We start from the raw sequence: 19,054 nt of genomic DNA, 5'->3' as shown, positions 1-19,054 counted from the left end.
ATCACAAAATAAATTGCAGTTAATCTGTACCAACAGAACTGTCCCTTTCTTCCAGGCAGATAAAATATAAAATATGCAGTAATGCTTAGAGCACTTGGTAATTATTTAACAGAGGGATTTTCCACACAAAACACATTTAAAAATGAAAAGCTTCTTGACCGCAAAATTTAAAATAATTTTTTTTGATGATATTTTAAAGCAGAGGACTGCAACTGACCCCATCTTGCAGCCTGAATTCAGCTGAATCCTACACGGTATTATAGACCCTTCTGCAAAATGTGTTCTTAACAGGAAAAAATATGCTATATCATGCATCCCTAGTCTGAAGCAGGAATGATTTCTAAAGACCAGCCAGGAAGAAGCAGTGTCAAGACTGGGAGGGGATTTTCAGTTCTGCCGCATCTGAACTTCAGTTACCCACATGCCTCCTAGTTTCTCTGTGCCTCAGTTCACTCAGCCTTAGCAGCAATCTTTGTACACCCTGTGAAACTCTGGAGCAGAGGTGCTGCAACACACAGTAATTTCCAGAGAGTGTCATTTACAGCAACATTTTATTGTTCATCTATCAGCATCCCCTTTCCTTAAGCATCCTAAAATTTAGGCTTTGTTGGGTTTTATTTTTTCTTTTTCAATGGAGTTGCACACATCACACATCAGTTTATCAGCCAGCTGTCCCTATGTCCCTCTTTTGAGCTGATGTCACCACTTCAGCACCATCCATCCATCTTTCCCTGCAGTGTCTGCTCCTTTCCTAGGGGCTGCAAAGTTCACCTGCCATTAATTTTGTTCATTCACCATGGTTGTTTAGGAGAAAAAAAGGACTATGAGGAAATGTCGAGATCACTACTTGTCTTCTTTCTCCAGACCTTTCTTAAACAGATAGGTAGGACTGAAAGTGAGGGGTCAGGGATTGCAGTCTCCAGGGTCACATGAAGAACTAGAAAAAATTACTGATGATCAAAAACTGAACAGATTAAGAGTCTGGTTAGCCTAAAAAAAAAAAAAAAAAAAAAACAAAAAAACAAAAAAGAGAGAGACTGAAGGTACACGTGCTGACAGTCTTCAAAATTCTATGGTGAAAAGGGAGGGAATGACCTGTTCTCCACATAGACAGGGCAAGAAGTAACAGAGTTAAACTGCACCTAAGGAGTTTCTAATGGAGGCAACTGTCCTAAGCTAAGGAAAGTGGAGCACTGGAAGAAATGCCTGGGGAGGTTATGAAGATCCATCTGCGAAGATCTTTACATAATTTGGATATTTACCAGGAAAGAGAGAGGAGATGGATCCTACTTAATGGTAGTAAAAGCACGGGATGGACCAGATGAACTCTTCACGTTCTTTTCTGTCCCAGTAAGTTTACACCGTAGCTGTGAAGTCCAGAAAGATCCATTCACCTTCCCTGTTTCCACTCACATATACTAACATCCTCTCTGCCCCCTCCAACAAATTTAAGATTTACACTACTCCAGGCCAAGGGCTCTGTCCATTCCAGTAGTTCCTGGCTCAAAAACGCCCAAGCTCATTTTACAAAGAAAACCACGTTCCATCTTGCAAAGGAGGGTGAAAGCCTCCCCCTTCCCTTTTTTCATACAAAATGCAATGGCCCATGTTAGAAAAAAAATTTCTTCTCAACTCAAATCTGATCATGAGATTAGTTCTAAGCATGTGAGCAAGACACATGAGTCAGGAACAGGACCACCACAAACACCTCTGCCCAACTTTTCGTTTCTTGCTAATGCTGATCTGATCTTTCAGAGGAAGGTGACACTTCCTCAAGTCACCCTAGAAGTAACACAGTCAGGGACCATGGGGAGAAAGTTCAATCAAAACAAAAAAAGATATTATTTCCTGAGCCTTGCAGGCAACTCACAGAAGATCTGGAATGTGGCATTAATGGACAAATACAATACACAAACAACACACTGAGTGTAGTGAGTTAATCTTTATTCCAAGGAGCTTTCCAAATAGTTTCAAAAGCAAGAAAATGCCAGTGAGACTGAAAAGGCACATGGAGTCAGTTCCTGAAAGGGTACTCACATTTTTCCATCTGACTTGGTGAAAGAATGTCCTTAAAATCACATTCACCCTGAAGACCCCAAATGACAACAAATCTTTCCCTCCCCTCACAGAAGCCACCTCCATGGTCAGCCTTCCCCTGCTGTTTCCTGTCTCCGTAACCATATCCTGCCACAGTAAAGAAACATTGTTTCAATGACAGCTCCTTCACACCTAACAGTAAGGGCTTTTCATCCTTCTGTGGGGGTACCACCTTCCCACTCCAGCTTTAATTGATAAGTCCTAGATCAAACCTGCCCTCTTGTACTAATAGTGACTGGGAATTTATGAAGCTCCACCATGAAACAGTGTAGGCTGTTTGCTCCCACTGTCCTGTTTGGGAGGCTGTTGAGACCTTGTCCCCCTGGTTGACAGCAACCTCCTTCCTCCTGGTTTCCAGTCCCACTTTCCTCATGACAAATCTTCTCTGGACCAGCAACGTTCAGCTCACTAACACCCTGTGCGTTCAGCTTACCACACCCCAACATTGCTTTTAGGAAACCACTTCTACAGGTCACCACACTATCTCCTTCTGCAGCCACATAGCTGAACACGCATCTTTAGGCAACTAAAATGCCTGTAGTTATGGGCCAAAATCTATGGTCACAGCACACATGCACACAGCAAACTGAGAAAAGCTTGCAGTCCGTTACCTGATGTTTATGTGCGCTCCCAGCATGAGTGACACACCATTGTATGATGGGAGATGCCTGTGTTTTGGTCACATCATGGGTAAGTTTGGGTCACACAAGAGGGAAAGAGCTGTGCAACCGTCAGGGCATGAGGCCACAGGCAGGATGATTATATGCCTCAGGTCAAACAAGTCCACTTTAATCCCACTTTTCTGCCTTTATTAGGCTACATAAGATGAGCTCCAGGACAGGTCTCCAGCATATTGAAGTGCAGAACAGATTACAAGGCATTTTCTGCCAAGGCAGACCAGTGCATTTGGATCTTGGTTTTGCTTATCTTCTTCTGTTGTACCATAACACCATTTTGACTCCCATCTGTGATTGCTGTGCTGGGAAGACAATAGAAAACAGAACACTTGTGGCCAGAAGAAGCATCTATCAAGTTTTAGCATCTAAAAGTCCTCCCTGTGACCCACAGAACAGGACCTGCCATAATCGGAATCAGAAACGCTAAAGGAAAATCGGCCAGGTGGCTGTACCTACTCTTGGTGTGCTTCGTGGCCCAAATATCCACCTTTAAACCAGCATCTCCAGGGGGGATTTCCCGCCTGTGGCAGCCCCTCAGGACCAAAACCAGGCAACCCTGGCACACCAAGGGGTAAGCCGTGCTGTTCTGAAGGCACGGTTTAAGGGATGAGATTCAACGCACTTGCCTGCTTTTGCAGTGTCACTGAGGCCATGGGGCGGCACTGGACGCCACTCAGAGCGGCGCAGAAAGGTACTGTGAGGTAACCCCTCCCCCTGAACAGTTGCAGAAGTATTGTGAATGCGGAGAGCGGCCCTTTTGCCTTCTCTTGCAGAGAGGGCTTAGCATGAAACTCGAGCCCACCTGACCGCGCCTCGGCCCCGGCGCGCGCGCCATGCCAACACTGCGGAATGAACCCACATATTCCAGGATCGCCGCCGGGACAAGCGTACAGCTCCGGGTTAGCGGGGAGGGGGGGGGGGCGGGGGCGCGCCGGATCTCTCCCCCCATAGCGCGGGGCTGTTTCGGCAGGACGCGCAGGTGCGCCGGGCCGCTCCCGCATCCCCTCGGAGGGAGCGGCCGCCCCGTGACGAACGCGGCCTGACAGGCGCGGACACCGCGCTCGCCTCGCGCCCGACCCCCAGCCCCCCCGCCGCCAACCGCCACCGCCGCCCCCGCCACCAACCGCCGCCCCCGCTGACATCACCGAGCTGGATTTAAATAGCTCCACAGCCCCCCTGCCTCCCGGATACAGCGCGTCCCATTGGCCGCGCCGCCAGCCTATGGCCGCGCCGCGCCGCTCCCCTCCGCCAATGGCGGGGCTGCCGCCGCCGCGCGCCTCCCCTGTCGCTAAGGGAGGGAAATACAGCGCGGCGCGGCGGGCTGTCAGGTGCGCCGGGCTGGGCCCCGCCGCCCCGGGACGGGCAGCGGCCCTGGGGCGCGCTGGGCGGGTTTTCTTTCCTTACCCCCCCCCCCACTCCCCGCGCCTTGTTTTTTTCCTCCCTGCTAGGCGAGCCGCGGTAGCCAGCCGCGTAAGGCGGCGGTGCTGGCGCGAGGAGGGACGGGAGCGCGGAAAGCGTGCAGTTTTCGCCTTTGTTTTTTTAAGGGTTCCGGCGGCGTCCTTGGGGCGGTGAAATGCAGGACGAGCGCCGGGCGGAGAGCGGCCCCGCCGCGCTGCTTCCTCGGGGAGAGCTGGAAAAGAGAGAGAGAGAGGGGGACCTACCGCCGGTGACCTGCGGGCTCGCCAGGCTGCCGGGGCTCGGCGGCCACCGCCGGTGGATTTGTGGGAAGAGGACGGTGCGAACTAAAGGCACCTGGCGGTGGTGTCGGGGGAGTGGGGGGGGGAGGATCTGGCGCGGGGCTGGGTCCCCCCGCCCGCTGCCGGGGCCCGTGGATGCCCGCACCGCGCGGGGAGACTCCCCGCCGAGCTGCAATGGACACTGCCCGCCGCTGGCCGCAGAGCCGAGCCGCCGCCGCCGCCGCGGGAGAGCTGCTCGCCAGGAGCCGGCCCGCAGCGCGCCCCTCGCCCGCCGCCCGGGAGGGCCGGGGGTTTCCTCTCCGGCGACGCTCCGCTGCGCGTAGGCTCCGCAGCCGGCCGCCCAGATGGCAGCCACGGCTCGAGCAAATAGGTAAAGGCCGCTGCGTAGATGTGCTGTTTGCAGGGAAAAAAAAAAAAAAAAAATCAGAGGATGCGGATACTGGGCCTGACAGAGGGGACTGGCGCTACGCGGGGGGGATGCAATAGCTGCTTCTCCCCTGGCTGGTGCGGCGGCGAGGTGTAGTCTGAGGAAGATGAAACCCCTGGGCAAGGCGGGCTGGGTGCCGGCCTGGCCAGAACCCCCGGGCTCTGCCTGCCGCAGCCCCTCACCCCGGGCCTGTCCTGAAAGGAGACTTGCATCGGTCACAGCTCTTCTGTTTTGAGAGCTGCAGAGCATTGCGGAACAAACAAAAATCAATTGCATTCCAAACTCAGAAAATTTAATTCACTTCACTTGTTACCAAGCTTACAAGCTTGAAAGGAGACTGTCTAAATCTCTCTGCTGTCAAGCCGTAATAGCATTGCTTAAAACGTTTCTACTTGGTTACTGTTTACTGCTTCACACCCTCCAAATATTTCTGGCTTGTTTCTTTCCCTTATCCACAATGTGTTAATACGTTGCCTGAATATCCTAAAGATGTCGGTGTGCATACTCAAAAGGCAAATGTGTGTGTAAGAACTGTAGGCAAAACACAGAACAGGGTTGAGACATTTCTTGGATTTAATCTCGGTTTCTGGCTCTGCCTACGTTTCAGAGCAAGGTGATGAACTTTCGAATGCCTTGCTGCTTTTCTTCCCCTCTTCCCCATTCATCTGCAAATTAAGTACAGAACTTAAGTCGCAGTTTTGCTGGGGAGATTGTTTTTTTAAGAGAAAAAATTCCTATGCAATGTGAAACATTAATTATTATAGGAGAAGCTGCAAATACTTGCTATAGAGGCCCTGGTAAAAGTAAAAATAAAAATCAAAAGAATACTTTATCCTTCCCTGAAACAAAACCACTGAGTTACCAGAAATCCGAGGTACCTGCCTGTGTGTGTCTTTGTGATGTGATGAAATTTGTGTCAAGGTTTCTTTCCCTTTGGGAGAAGGGAGCCTGTAATAAGAAATTCCACCCCCCACCCCCCCCCATGTTTCAGTTTCCTCCTTCTCCTTACCTGTTATCCCTCGCAATGAAGGATGAGGACTGTGAAGCCTTGTTTCCCCTCCTGTTGTTGCAGAACTCCTTGGATAAATCGGAAGTAAGCGCTGGGAGCATTTGGTGATGTTCGTGGGAGGAAGGCACAAGCCAAGGCCCCGTTCCCTCCATCTTGAGCCTTCCGTGGTGATTTGCTGCAGCGCAGGGAAGTATGAAGCACTGAGGGACTGAAGTCAGTGTTTAAACCTGACTTCACTTCAGCATAAATGACCACCCAAGGTTCAGATCAACGGAGGACCAGAGGTAGCATAGCAGAAGTACTTAAGGTGCCTCTTTTAAAAGTTCTCTTTTGCATATCTAAAGATTAAGGAGCTATTTAGAAAAGATGACTCTCCACATGTATTTATGTTTACTGTCCTAACAGAAGTTCATGGTTCGCATTATCTTACCTGCTAGATACGCCTTGGGTGAATCTGTATCACCTTATTGATTTCAGAGGGGCTGTATTAATTTAAGTTAATTAAGGAACTAACCCAGCTAAGTTTTAAATGATTGGAATAATATTCTCCCTCTCTTTCAGTCAGATTTGCCCTTCATGTTACTTGTGTTTCATAATCCTCCTAGCTCTCCATTTCATCATTACAAGACCAGTATTTCTATTGTTAAAAAAAATAAAAAAGAGGAAAAAAAAACCCTTAAAAGATAGTCTTTTTACAATCCAATCTTTATTTCACATTTAAATAAATTTAGGGCACAAGCTCATCCTATTTTTTTAATAGGCCAATTTAGTTTCATTTACTTACACTAGTATTTTTTAGAGCCAGAAGCTCTCAGGAAGAGAATGTGTTCGATGCACCAGAACCCTTTTGGGTTTTGATAAAAGACATGATATCATGAGTAACATCTCCACTTCTGTTATTCTTCTTATACAGTAGTGACAAGATTGAATCACCATTTTTAGCTATTCTTCAGCAGAACTCGTAATCTATCAATGTGTCAGCTCAACAGCAGTTTTCTCTTCACACTAATGTGAACCAGAAGGTCCAGCTATCACTGATTTTGACAATTTTATTTTATCTGAGATTGCGTGTATTGCAGAAGTTTGAAGAAAATGAATTATGGGATCTATTATATTTTCCTAAAGATGTACAAAACATAAAATATGCCATCTAAAACATTTCAAACTCATTTGTACTGGATAACATTTCTAAGTTAGGTGTTTCATAAGCCTTAAGCTATAAGCACTATAAAATATTTGTCTGAGAAATAACAAGTATAAGATCAAATGTGCGTCCTGTATTTTTTTGAATGCCTTGGATTGCCCTCTGTGTTGTTACATAATGCATCATAAAGAAATACGTGCCTTCATTCTCTTTAAATCACTCCGGCATGGCACTAAGCCTTCCTTCAAGTCCTTGTTATGCAAGTCTTTGCTACTGTTAATAGCTGTCAGCTCTGCATGGTTACTTAAAAAACAAGGTAACTGCAGACTTTTTGTGAAGCTCCTTGCATTTCTGGAATTTATAATGAGTCAGTTCCAGGTGCGTTGCTCCCTTTCTCAACTATAAACTAAATTACTATGAACAGTTTTTTCCCCCATTAGAAGAAAGTCCCATTCATTCCAGTATATCACAAGGTAATCTGTTTTTTTTTTTTGTTTAGTTGCATCTATAAGCATATTATGAGTATCTGAACGCCCTTCTCCAGTGTCAAAAAATAGTGGAATAGACCAGAATGCAGTAATATACTTTGAATGTCTGTTGGAACATGCAGGCATATAACTAAGTACTGAAAAAATACATTGCATGGTAAAAAATCCATGACCAATCTAGCAAAGCTATTAGATAACAAAAAATCCATATAGGTATTAAGTACTATTATTTAAAGTAAAACCTGTGTTATACAGTATAAACAACATTCAAGTGAAATTGATGAGACATCTATATAGAACAGAAAATAATTTTTTCAAGCTATGATGTAACCACGTTCTGTCTTTTTTTACTTGGGAAGTGGAATTTTCCTTGTCTTCTTGTAAAGGCATAAAATTAACAACAAGCACTTCAGAGAATTAGGTGCGCTGCTTGATTTGTGGGTTTTTTCCCCTCTATCAAACAGATCATCAGTGGAAAAAAATCAGGACAAACCTGTCTGGATTTTCCAGTATCATGGAGATCTTTCCAAGTACCCTGTCCTTTAACAAGGCCTCAGTTTTAACGATACTGAAATAGGAATATCTCAAAATCTGTAATACTGACTATACAAAGAAAAATTTTCCTTTCAGTTTATACTTGTAGAAGTATACAAGTAGTAACTCAGTGATGTGTTACCAGGAAAGGAGGGTTTTGTTTCATATTCTATTAATAGATCTATGAGTTTAACAATACTCCATTGCATTTTTATGTTTTTTTACCTTTTTGTTGCTCTTGTAAATGTGAGGTAGTAGCTTATTTGTTTATTTCCCTTTTCCTACTCATAACTATTTTAAAAGGTTCAACTATATTCTGTTCAGGTTTTGGTATGACACATGGAAAATATTTTTTTATTCCTTTTGCAAGCAGTAGGTTGGTGGGAGGAGGTCTGCACTATAAAATAGTATACCTACTAAATTGTACTCCAGTGGGAGATTAAATAAGAAAGAGCAGTGTGGCTGAGACAAGTAATTTGTCACCGATGTTCATGCAGTTCTGGTGTTTTCTTTTAAGCTGGATTCATCACACATGATAAGGAGTCATTTCTGTCTCATATGAAGTTCCCATCCAAGGAGACTAAGTGAGTGAAGTTTAAACTGTGGTTTGAAAATACAGGGAAATGTTACTGGACAGCTGACAACTTGATTCGGTAGCCAGAGTGGACTCAAGGAGGTAAATTGGAGAATGCTGTTTTTGCAATGTCTGAAATATGTCAGTTCAGAAGTAAGAAGGAAAATACATCACAAATACATTACTGGGGAGCAGAGTTACTTTAGCTACAAGATGATTTTGTCTACAAAGCACAAAGATTTTACCATAAACGTCTGAATTGCGTAGATTATAAATGGTACCGATGCCGTCAGAGAGCAAGCATGAAATGTGATAACCTCTGATACTTAAATGGCATTTACTGACTGCTTGTACAGTATTTCATAAGTTTATAACATAAGTTTAGTAATAAAACAGTGAAAATGCACGAGGTAAGCACTAGTGTAATATTTATTTCAGGTTTTCAGACAGGCTGATTATCGTATTTAATAAAGTAGAATACGAATGAGAAGGCCCAGGACTAAGATTACTTTAAAAGGGGGATTTAAAAAAATTAATATCAGATTCAGTCTTAGTTTGTGTTAGTTGCTATCTGTTTTAATACAATTTTCCTTTTTGTAAGTTCCTTTCTGTCCCTCTTCCTTCAGAAATACTATGCCCCTGCCCTGAAAGGGAGAAATATAATGGCTACAATTAGCTTCTGTTTACTGGAGCAAAATGATTTTTTCCCAAACTGAAATATATGCATTAATTTGCTAGACTTCCAGCTATTTTTACCTATGGTATTTCTGAGAAATAGGTAGTGATGTTCATTTTAATGCAGCTTATTATAGTATAGCAGCTGTAATTAGCGTTTTTCCTCTTTGGTAGTCAGATACACAGAATTGTCAGCCTGTTTGCTTTTAAGTACGTGAAAGCTGAATTGGAAAAAATATTTTTGATACAATAAGTTTGGCTTTTCAGTCTGTACTTCCTTTTGAGTTTTCTAAGTAAGTGCTACATAGACTGATTATCAGAAAAATCGAGGCTTACATAATCAAGCCATACATTTTTCTACTGCCTCCCTTCTCCCAGTTAGCTTTCATTTTACTCTGAAAAATGAAGAATTTTGCATAGAAAATTACTATGACATACAGATTATATACACATCTTCATGAGGCTGCATAGCTAAGCTGTTTGTATGTATTTAGTAAAAGAAAGAAGTAAGCAAAATATTAAAACCTTGAGGTGGCTAAACTTTAAAATTACAGTATCATTAAATACAGCATTATCTAATATGATGTACCTAGATGTGTAGCATTGAGTCTTTTTTCTTTGCATGGGGAATTAGGGTACTTCTATGTATTCCTTATTCAGAATAAGAAAAATAAGAATGTCGTACCCCATTTTTTTTTCTTGTTGTAAAGCTGATGCTCCTTCATAAGGGAGTTGGTTTTAATATCCAGCATTCAGAGGATGAGCAGTGATTGTTGTTGACAAAATATATAGCAAATGAATCAAAACTCTGTCCTGCTAGATACTTACAAATTGAATTAATTACAAAGAATAATATTAAAATTTTACCTAAATATGTTAACATGAACTCTTACCCATAGGTGGCAGTCAGCTTTCACTGTAGTAGGGATGCCAAACTTTTGGTTCATGGTATTCATACTTATGCTGAAATGATTCTGATGAGGTATGCGTATGTGCATGTACATAAGTATATACAGGTCTGTGTGTTGAGAGAGGGGGAAGGAGGTAAAATTAACCCTAAAATTAACTAGTAATAAAGAGGACTCCGAATTGCTATATATAAGCAAAAGAAACAATCATATTCAGAAGAAAAGATCCAGGTATTTTTAAAACCATACAAACAATTTTTTATCCATCCATCGCTGACGCTCATCTAAACAAAGTAGTGATAGTTTGGAAACGAAAAGGTGCCCCTGCAAATTGAGCAGAAAGGCAAGTACCTCACCAGCCTTAGATAACACGACCCCGTACCGTGCCCAATCCTCCAAACTGCATTTCTGTTTCATCACCCATTATCTGTAAATTACAGAAGCGCCACAGTGCCTACACTGCCCTGGAAATCCCAGCAATAAACTCCCTTAAACATCGAGCAAATACAGAAAACGTACTCTGGGTGAGGGTGTCCTTTCAGACATGGGAGAGCGAGCAAACCCTGTGGGCTGCAGTGCTCATTCTCTCTGCAGAGCTGCCATTGACGCCCGTGGCAGCACTGCACAAGGGGAGGACGCTGCCTGCGAGAGCAGAGATCTGCTCAGTTTTGCCCTCAGCTTTTTTAGGGCTTTATGCGCTTTATGGGGATTTCCTTTTGCAATACTGCTAAGGAGGCACTTGGGACCCCACCAAAACTGGAGGGGATAGAAGGAGCTAATAAGGCCAAGTCATCTCAGTCTAAAACAAACAGAACTTGTGAAACTACACACATGACATACTAAGACGATAGTGCTCTTCTGAGAAAAGAAGACCAAAACCTGAAATTCATGAGTAGGTAAAGTCATATTCTTTTTACTATTACAGCTACACTGGGACTCTCTTCAGTTAAGATTAATCTGATGTTGTGTCAAGGTAGACCACTGTACACATTTAACAGAGGTCAGGAACTAGCATTTTACAAAATGGAAAATTGGAAAAATATACAATTATGTGTTGCTGCTACAGTGTTCTACTGTGATGCAAGATTAAGGGCTCAGAATTCAGCGGAATAGTGCAGTATTATTAAAACAGAAGGCCTAATTCTCCTTATGCAAGAGTCACAGCAACACACATCATTGTATAAGCTAAAGCAGGCAGTATGATTTCATAGTCAAACAGGGTATTTCCACATACATGCAACCACGATGTGACTAATTAGATGCTTGCATATGCACAGCCCCATTTGTTCCCCAACTGTAATAATTGGGAGGATTGCACTTCACATTAATTTACGGTCTTGTGTAACACTATTGAATACAAGATAGCAGGTGGTGATAAACTGGCTGGTGACAAATGTGTAAATCTGATATGCATTTTGAAAATCAGAGCTTTCATAGTCAGCTCTGACCTTGCCGTAGGCAAGACTGGAGACCTCCTCAGCCGTCGGGCCTGATCCCAGCTATCACAGGCAGCCATGTTGCACTGTTGAACTTACTTGCAGAGATACCAGACTCCATCTTGAAGCTACCCTTGTCATGAGGTTGCTCCTCATTTTCCGTTCCTCTGAATGGTTAATGATTTCAGATAATGTGTATCATGACCAGCCGAACTTCTCATGTTCTGCGAGGTCTTTGACTTCAGTTTAAAGAGCATTTCTCTCTCCCAGTATAAAGTCCCTTCTAATCCGTCACCCCTTGAGCTTTCATAGGTTACTGCCAAAACCTGCTCAGCCTCAGTTCAGCCAAAACAGCTGTGCCATACCTGTCGCAGAGGAGGATGCTTTTCCCTGACCATTCTTCTAACCCTCCTTTGCACCTTTTCCATTTTCAGTAAATCTCTTTCAACATGCAGGCTTAGAAGTAGAAACAGTACTCCAGGTAAGATGTCACTAGGGCCTCTCATGGTGGCATTAATACCTTCCTATCCCTGCTAGATATACAGTAACTAGTATTTTGATTTTTTTTTTTTAATTTCTATATCCCAAGCTACCTGTTATCAACAGCTCATAGGCCTTGAGGACTGACCAAGACACCCAACTTACCCTTTTTTATGTGTGCTGATAGCAGAAGCTCTTGTTATTTGTTCCTAGTTTATGACCTTGACCTTCGCACTATTACATGACAAGGGTGTCAAAAGACTTTTATAAGAAGGGTGTCATCAGTTTCATCCAAGCCACGGGCTTCCTGTGAATTTTCTGGCATGTCCAGATTTGTTCAGGAATCTCTACGCTTTGCACGACTATGGACGTGAGCTGGCACATGCACATGATATGGTGCAGGGCTTTACAGGTGAGCTAGCTTGGCTCATGAAACAGAGTTGTCTCAAGTATTACGTTACCGCAGGCACATCACAGTGTGTTATTTCAGGTAAGCCTTCAGAAAGTTGTACAGTACTTCTCAGTGTCCTGCACTGGCTTCATTTGACAGCTCTGGGAACAAGGGACCAAATTCTGAAATACTTTTCCAGGATCAACAAAGGAGATGGACTTAGTGTCACATTATATTGTTTCTATTGATCCTGTAGGTTAATCTCCAGTTTACAGGTTATGCCTGTGAGATTGAAGGGAAAGTGGGATATACAAGAGTTGTGTGGCACTCTTGAATAACATGTAAAAGTAAGAAATTCTTTTTTAATAGAAGATTCTGGAGGATTTCAGTGGTTGTGTTTCTGGAATTTAACATTATGACTGTCTCTAATTAAACAAACAAACAAAAATGTTTTTCTTTCACTTCTTTGTCTTCCCTTGGAACTTGCTGTATGAAATTTGTGTTGTGGCATTTTTATATAGCAATTTTATTTGATGTACTTTACTTCTGTGGGACAACTAAGAAACTTGACCACTGTGGTTTATCTTTATAGTGAAAATACCATATTGAAGAACTTTTTGATGTATGCTGAGTTCCAGGATACTGAGCTGAGTCCCTCATGTAAAATTACTTTCATGCCCTTTGTTACACGATATTCCAGTCCCCCTTTGTGCAAACAGTACCCCAGCTTTGTGTCATCAGCTAATCATTCCTAGATTAAGGTAGGCAGTGAAAATAATTAGTAAGCTCTGTCTGGGATCGTTCTTTAAGGAAGTCCACTATCAACTTTCCTCTAGCCTGAGACTTCCCCTTCAAAACTACTTTGCAAGATTTTATTCATATTAAGAGTTAATTTAGTAATTGCTGTCTTCCTTAGGTTTTGTTTTTTTTTTTCAGGTAGCGTACTAACAAATGTTTTCCTGAAATCCAGTTAGATTAGGTCAACTTATTTCCTTGATGTAGAAAAGTAGGGTTTGGTGCTTTTTTAAATGTCTAGCTAGTGTGCCATAATCTACTCTTAGAAAAGCTTTGTATTGTTTTTATTATTTTCTGATTATCCAATTTTATCCTACACTTCCTTGCATCCAGGTTCTTCGTGGGCAGTCCCAGTTTTTCCTCCTTTTAAACTCTGATTACTTCTAATATCCTGTTTGAGGTGGTTGTTCTTCTACTTGGATTCAAGGACCAATCTGTACAAGTTTTCCCACCCAGAAATTAAGAAAGCCAGAATGAAACTAATTTTTTTTGCCATTTCACCTCTATCTAAAGGATTCATGAAGCTCACTCACAGAGATGGTGGTGAAACATGGATTTCCTTGCAGTCTTCAGCATGTAGCTGAGAAGACCATAGACATAAGAGCCTCTAAATCCTGCAATTTCCTGCTCCAGGACTTTCACACTTCACTTCTAGTCCAGTCAAGGCCAGGTCATATCTTGGAGGTTTTATAAAGTCTTAAAAAGAAAGTGAACATAGCTAAACAACTTGGTTAAGGTTGCTACAAGTTAAAAGGCATCTTTAAAAACCTGAAGTTAAACCTAAATGAAGAAAACAGAAAAGAACATCTATCTGGCAGGTTATATATGTAAAAGCTCTATTAGCTGTATCAAAAAAATGAGTTTGAGGAAAAACTCACTGGCTCACGTGGCACTAATTTTTAGCAATGGCTCTAGAGGAGGATATAGGTAACTAAAGACCATTAGGCCTGATGACCAAGCCAGGTGAACTAATTAACAAGAAAAGCATTAGTGAGCAAATGGGTAAATGTGACTTGGGGAAAGTAACAAGACAGCTTTTGAGAAGGGAAGCAATGATTCACAAGTCCCTCTGTATGGGGAGAGGAGATCTGGTCGACACACCTACAAGGAATTAAGAAAAGACATTTGACATCTTTTCCCAAAGGCTCTCAAAGAAATTAAGCTTCATGGGCAAAGAGGCAGCTTCTCACATGGACAAATAACACATGAAAAGAGAGGAAGCAAAGGACAGAAATGAACGCTCATTTTTCACAGTGATGGGAGACAAATAGCAGAGCTCCTCAACCAGCATTATACAGCATCCTCAGAGATGTTCTGAGAAGGGACATGAATAAAATTTGCAGAGATTACTGTCAGCACAAAGACAGGACAAGGGAAGACACCATGAAGCTGAGTGACTGAGCCACACAATAGCCAATGAACCTCGGCGTAGATAACTGCACTGTGATACATGGGGGGAAATGCCAGGGTCTTGGCTGGCTGTTACCCCTCCACAGCAACATCGTGGGGCTCTAACAGACTCTTCCGTGAAACATCAATGTGCTGCTTTGGCAGTGATTCAAAAAGCAAGCAAAATGCTAGGAATTACAAAGAAAGGGACAGGGAACAAAATAGAAAAACCCCATGGTTATGGTGCTGTGTAAAACTTTTCTACCACTTTCCAAGCCTTGCACATGTTTCTTTGGCCTGGCTGCCTTTAAAACAAACGCATGGCAACGTGTGTGTTTAAAAAACATTGCAAAATCAAAGCTAGAAAGCCAATATCAGACAAACAAACAAAACTCACTGTACTAAAAGAAAACAACAGTTTGCTTCACAGGCTTCTCCCCCACCTTCAGAAAGGCCAAGAGGAAAAGAAACAACATAAGAGGGTAGCCGTGGCACTGCTGGAAACATGCTAAGGAGTGATGAAAGTGAGTATGTAGAATAGTCTGATTATACTTTGACCCTTATTTGTACCTCTCTTCCCCTCTTTTATCCTTCTAGGTCAAATCTATTAATAATGGTAAAGCAGTTGTTACAATGCCATGCTAAAAATCATTAGTAAGCAGGAGAGAGCATTGTGGCCAGGGTTGTAGCACGCACACACACAAAACACTGGGTGAAAGAGATGTGACAGCAGACTCTGACATGGTTTCCTAGATGAAGCAACTAGGAATACCTCAGAGATCAGGGTTATTTAATATTTTTCTTAATGACCCTGTACCAACAACACAACCCATGTATCAACCGTACTGCTGAAATCTGCTAATAGGGCAAGAGCTGAGAGTCGCTGTCAGTACAGAAGAGGATTAGGCTGTTACAGTGGAGGTGAACAGCTGTGTCCACTGCATTAATAAAAGCAGGTAAAAATTTAATTAAAACCCATGTATGCACACTAAGGAACTAGTAGGAGTTTCAACTATAGATGGGAGCTTATGAGTTAGACTCTCCAAGACAGTCATGAGGGTCTGCAGAGGTTGTGGAATGACCCTGTTGGGCACCAGAGCGATGCAGCTGGGAAAGAAGCAAATGCAGGTGTAGGGTATAGCAAGTGCATATGCAGGATTTCCAGTATCTGCTTTCCAGACCAAATCGTATCTGCGGTATCATTTGTGGTTCGGGTCGCCTGTGCTCAGGAAATGTGGAATGTAACCACATGCAGAAAACTGTTCAGGACAAGATGGAGCTTGTTTTGCGAGAAATGGTTAAAAAGCATTGTGTTCCTTAACCAAAGCTGGACCAGGGATGAGATTTTTTTTTTTTGAAGGGCTTTTGTTCTCTGACTCCCACAGCCTTCCCTCTCCGTGCTGCTCAGGTACATGTGGAAAACTGAAGGTGAGGAGGAAGCAGGGCTGGATGCACTTACCAGCTCCTCTGCAAGGCATGGAGAGTGTTTGCGGGAACTGGTGTTCAGCCAGCGGGTCTGCCATATGCATGACGGATGGTAACACTTTTCACCACTATAAGGTGGCAGCAAATATTTTTAAGCATGGTGATCAATTTTGTCCTCTAGCATCTAACTGAACGTCAGTAAATATGTTATTAAGATGCTTGACAGTGTGCTCTTCTGCAATCAAGGCCAAGATGTAGCCAGATACTCATCTTAATCTCTCCAGACACATTTCTAATGAATTTTTACAGTGCCTGGAGGAAAGGTCCCTGGTCTGAAGTGGGACACCTGGATGATAAAAGCAAATTATAATTATAATAATATATTGTGTTTATGGTGTCAGATTGTCATCTAAAGACAGTGGTAAAACCTCGTAGTATAGGCTACTGCTAGAATCCTATTAATAAAATTGCTTACTTTAAATCACTCCCAAGGCGTAAGGTAGGATGTTCCTTTGTTGACAGTACTTTCTCTTGAATATTTATATTTAAGTCCCTGTTTATGGTCTATCAAGAAACCACCAAATGCTGAGAGAAACTGCATTTTGAAATAACTCCATTGTACTGCAATGCTTTTGTTACCATTCTGTCCCGTGAAGATAAACTTCCTTTCTACTTACCAGAAATATGGCACAAGGTCAAGGCTCTATACCCACTGCAGAACGCAACTAGGGAAGAAAGCTATACCTGTTTAGGATTAGTATACTGTCTCCTTGACTATTCAGTCCTTTATTTCTTTGACTAATCAGTCCACACTTCTACAATGGCAACTTTTTGATCTTCTGTTTCCTACTGGGATGGAGGAACTTCTTTGCTCCAATTTTTTTGAGTAATATTTACAAATTTTACTAAAAAATTCTGTTGGGTTCTACCATATACAAAAGCCAATCACAGCAGTGTATGCTACAGAGCTGGTTCTCATTTAAATCCATATTTCTAGTCAACCTAATTTTACAATGAAAGCATTTTGTTTTCCTTTGACCCCTAGATTTTCTTATTCTTTTTGAACCATTAAAACAGGAACGATGGAATCCCAGCACCATTGCAGTGCTGGAGAACATGCAGAGAACTACACTGAAATGAGGGCCCAAGGTGTTCAAAGCTCAAATGAAAGCTGTTAGGGTAATCTATTTGGCTTTGAGCACTCTTTTCAACATTTTAGTTCAGAAAACTACATAACCAATCTAGAAAAAAAAAAGAAGATCCATTTATCACCTTGTGCAGTGTATCCACAAAGGGTTTGAGTAATAATAAATAAAGACTGAATTATGAATCGTAGTCGTCTCCCTTTTTTTTTTTTTTTTTTTTTTCAATTCTATACTTACTATCATTGTTAGTTGACTCTTATATGTGTGGAAGCATACATAAATCTCAGTCTGGGGGGGTTATGGCATCGCTTCTGGAAAAAAAAAAACTAGGTGCAACAGTTTTGCAGACAATTATCTAATATTTTACAAACTCCAAATAGCTCCTGAACAGCAGACCTGAGTTAGTAGCCTGAAGCAACATATGATGGACTAATTTCCAGTAAATCAATAATATCAGATATGAAGTAAATTTTCCATTAATTAATTACTACAGTCTTTGGACATTCATCCTTGACCTATAGATATTTTACTTTTTTTTAAGGAGACAGCAGAATGTGAAACCTTTATTGTTGTAATAACATGGCAAAAAATAAAAGGAATCAGTTGAGCAACTGCACTCAAGATGGTAATATGACAAGTCTATTTGAGCAGCGGATACCCATCTTCTGGCACATCTTCTGTGCCGTAAACCCAGGCAGACATCAAATGCACAAAAGCAGTTGTTGAACTGAATCATATGGACCTTAAGAAACTGGGATTCCTGTGGTGCCTACCTATGCCACAGTCCTTTTCCTTCCAGAGGGCTCTTGGGGAAGTTGTCTGCTGTCACCCAGCAGGCCAGCAGCAGAGCAGGACTCATGTCACCTGAGGCCTGTCCCACCGACTGAGAGCAGATTGAGTGCCTGGCCCTTTTGCCCAGGTGAAGGTGGGTGAGTGCGACACGACTCAACTTCAAATTGGGTATGATGCAAGCTGAAAGAAAAATACTTGCGATGTTCCCGTTCTGTCAGGGAGCTTAATGAAACGCCCACTGCCAACTGCAAAATCTGGAGGCCCGATTTGAAGGATGCCACTTTTTAACCTTGGGGCATGGCCGTAGAGATAAAAGCAGAGAATGACAGAGTATAGTAATCTTCAGGATGTGTGGCATCATTATCCTCGGACGCTGCATAAGCCTGGTACAATAGCTCCTACCGCATCTTATTTGAACATGAACTATACCTTCTTTAAGGGCAGGGAGACGTTTTCAAAATTGCCTGAACATCATAGCATTTTTTAAAGGTATAATTTTCAGCTCTTTCATTGAATACTTTTTGGACAAGTCAGTAGTTCACTTTCCCCTGATCTATTTGTCTGTATCATAGGGATAACGGTATTTGCCTGCTAGCGTGAAATGCTGGAGAGTCCTGCAATTTCTGTAGTTTCAGATTGCAGTTTATCTTGATGGGGAACAGTATCCTCAGATTACAAATATATTAATTTCCTTCCTGGAGCAGGAGGTTTTCAGGAAATAAAAGCACATTCCTAATCAGGCAGGGAAATGAAGACAGCACAGCATATCCAAAATGAGACAAAATATATGTAATTTTAATATAAGATGCACATGTAAGTGTGTTGATTTTTCTTTTTGGATGACAAGGAAATATGAAAAATTATAATATTATTTGACTCAGATGATATAAAATTCTATTTTGTATTAGAGTTGAACCAGCCTCATTACGTATGGATAGCCAGGATTTAAGAAGAGTTCAAGGCTGCCTAGA

General features: G+C 42.4%; 3 long non-coding RNA genes across 5 annotated transcripts; 1 reads left to right on the top strand and 2 right to left on the bottom strand.

The window, feature by feature from the left end:
• Positions 1 to 1,927: 1,927 nt before the first annotated feature.
• LOC141940768 (uncharacterized) lies at positions 1,928 to 3,787 on the bottom strand. Its single transcript, XR_012628112.1, has 3 exons — positions 3,577 to 3,787; positions 2,709 to 3,076; positions 1,928 to 2,184 (listed from the first exon to the last, which is right to left on the bottom strand). It is a non-coding gene; the product is annotated as an uncharacterized LOC141940768 (long non-coding RNA).
• A 219-nt stretch (positions 3,788 to 4,006) lies between these two features.
• On the top strand, positions 4,007 to 17,481 carry LOC141940767 (uncharacterized). 3 transcript variants are annotated; one of them, XR_012628111.1, is made up of 5 exons: positions 4,016 to 4,841; positions 5,971 to 6,214; positions 8,591 to 8,749; positions 13,666 to 15,245; positions 16,107 to 17,481. It is a non-coding gene; the product is annotated as an uncharacterized LOC141940767 (long non-coding RNA). The 3 variants fall into 3 exon arrangements; XR_012628110.1 differs by having other exon boundaries at positions 4,017 to 4,841; positions 8,591 to 8,657; XR_012628109.1 differs by having other exon boundaries at positions 4,007 to 4,841; positions 8,591 to 15,245.
• On the bottom strand, positions 5,450 to 5,986 carry LOC141940769 (uncharacterized). The gene is made up of 2 exons (XR_012628113.1): positions 5,908 to 5,986; positions 5,450 to 5,563 (listed from the first exon to the last, which is right to left on the bottom strand). It is a non-coding gene; the product is annotated as an uncharacterized LOC141940769 (long non-coding RNA).
• Positions 17,482 to 19,054: the final 1,573 nt, after the last annotated feature.

Source organism: Strix uralensis, chromosome 3 (genome assembly GCF_047716275.1).
Source record: "Strix uralensis isolate ZFMK-TIS-50842 chromosome 3, bStrUra1, whole genome shotgun sequence".
Taxonomy (NCBI): domain Eukaryota; kingdom Metazoa; phylum Chordata; class Aves; order Strigiformes; family Strigidae; genus Strix; species Strix uralensis.
This window is presented reverse-complemented; position numbering and strand designations above follow the sequence as displayed.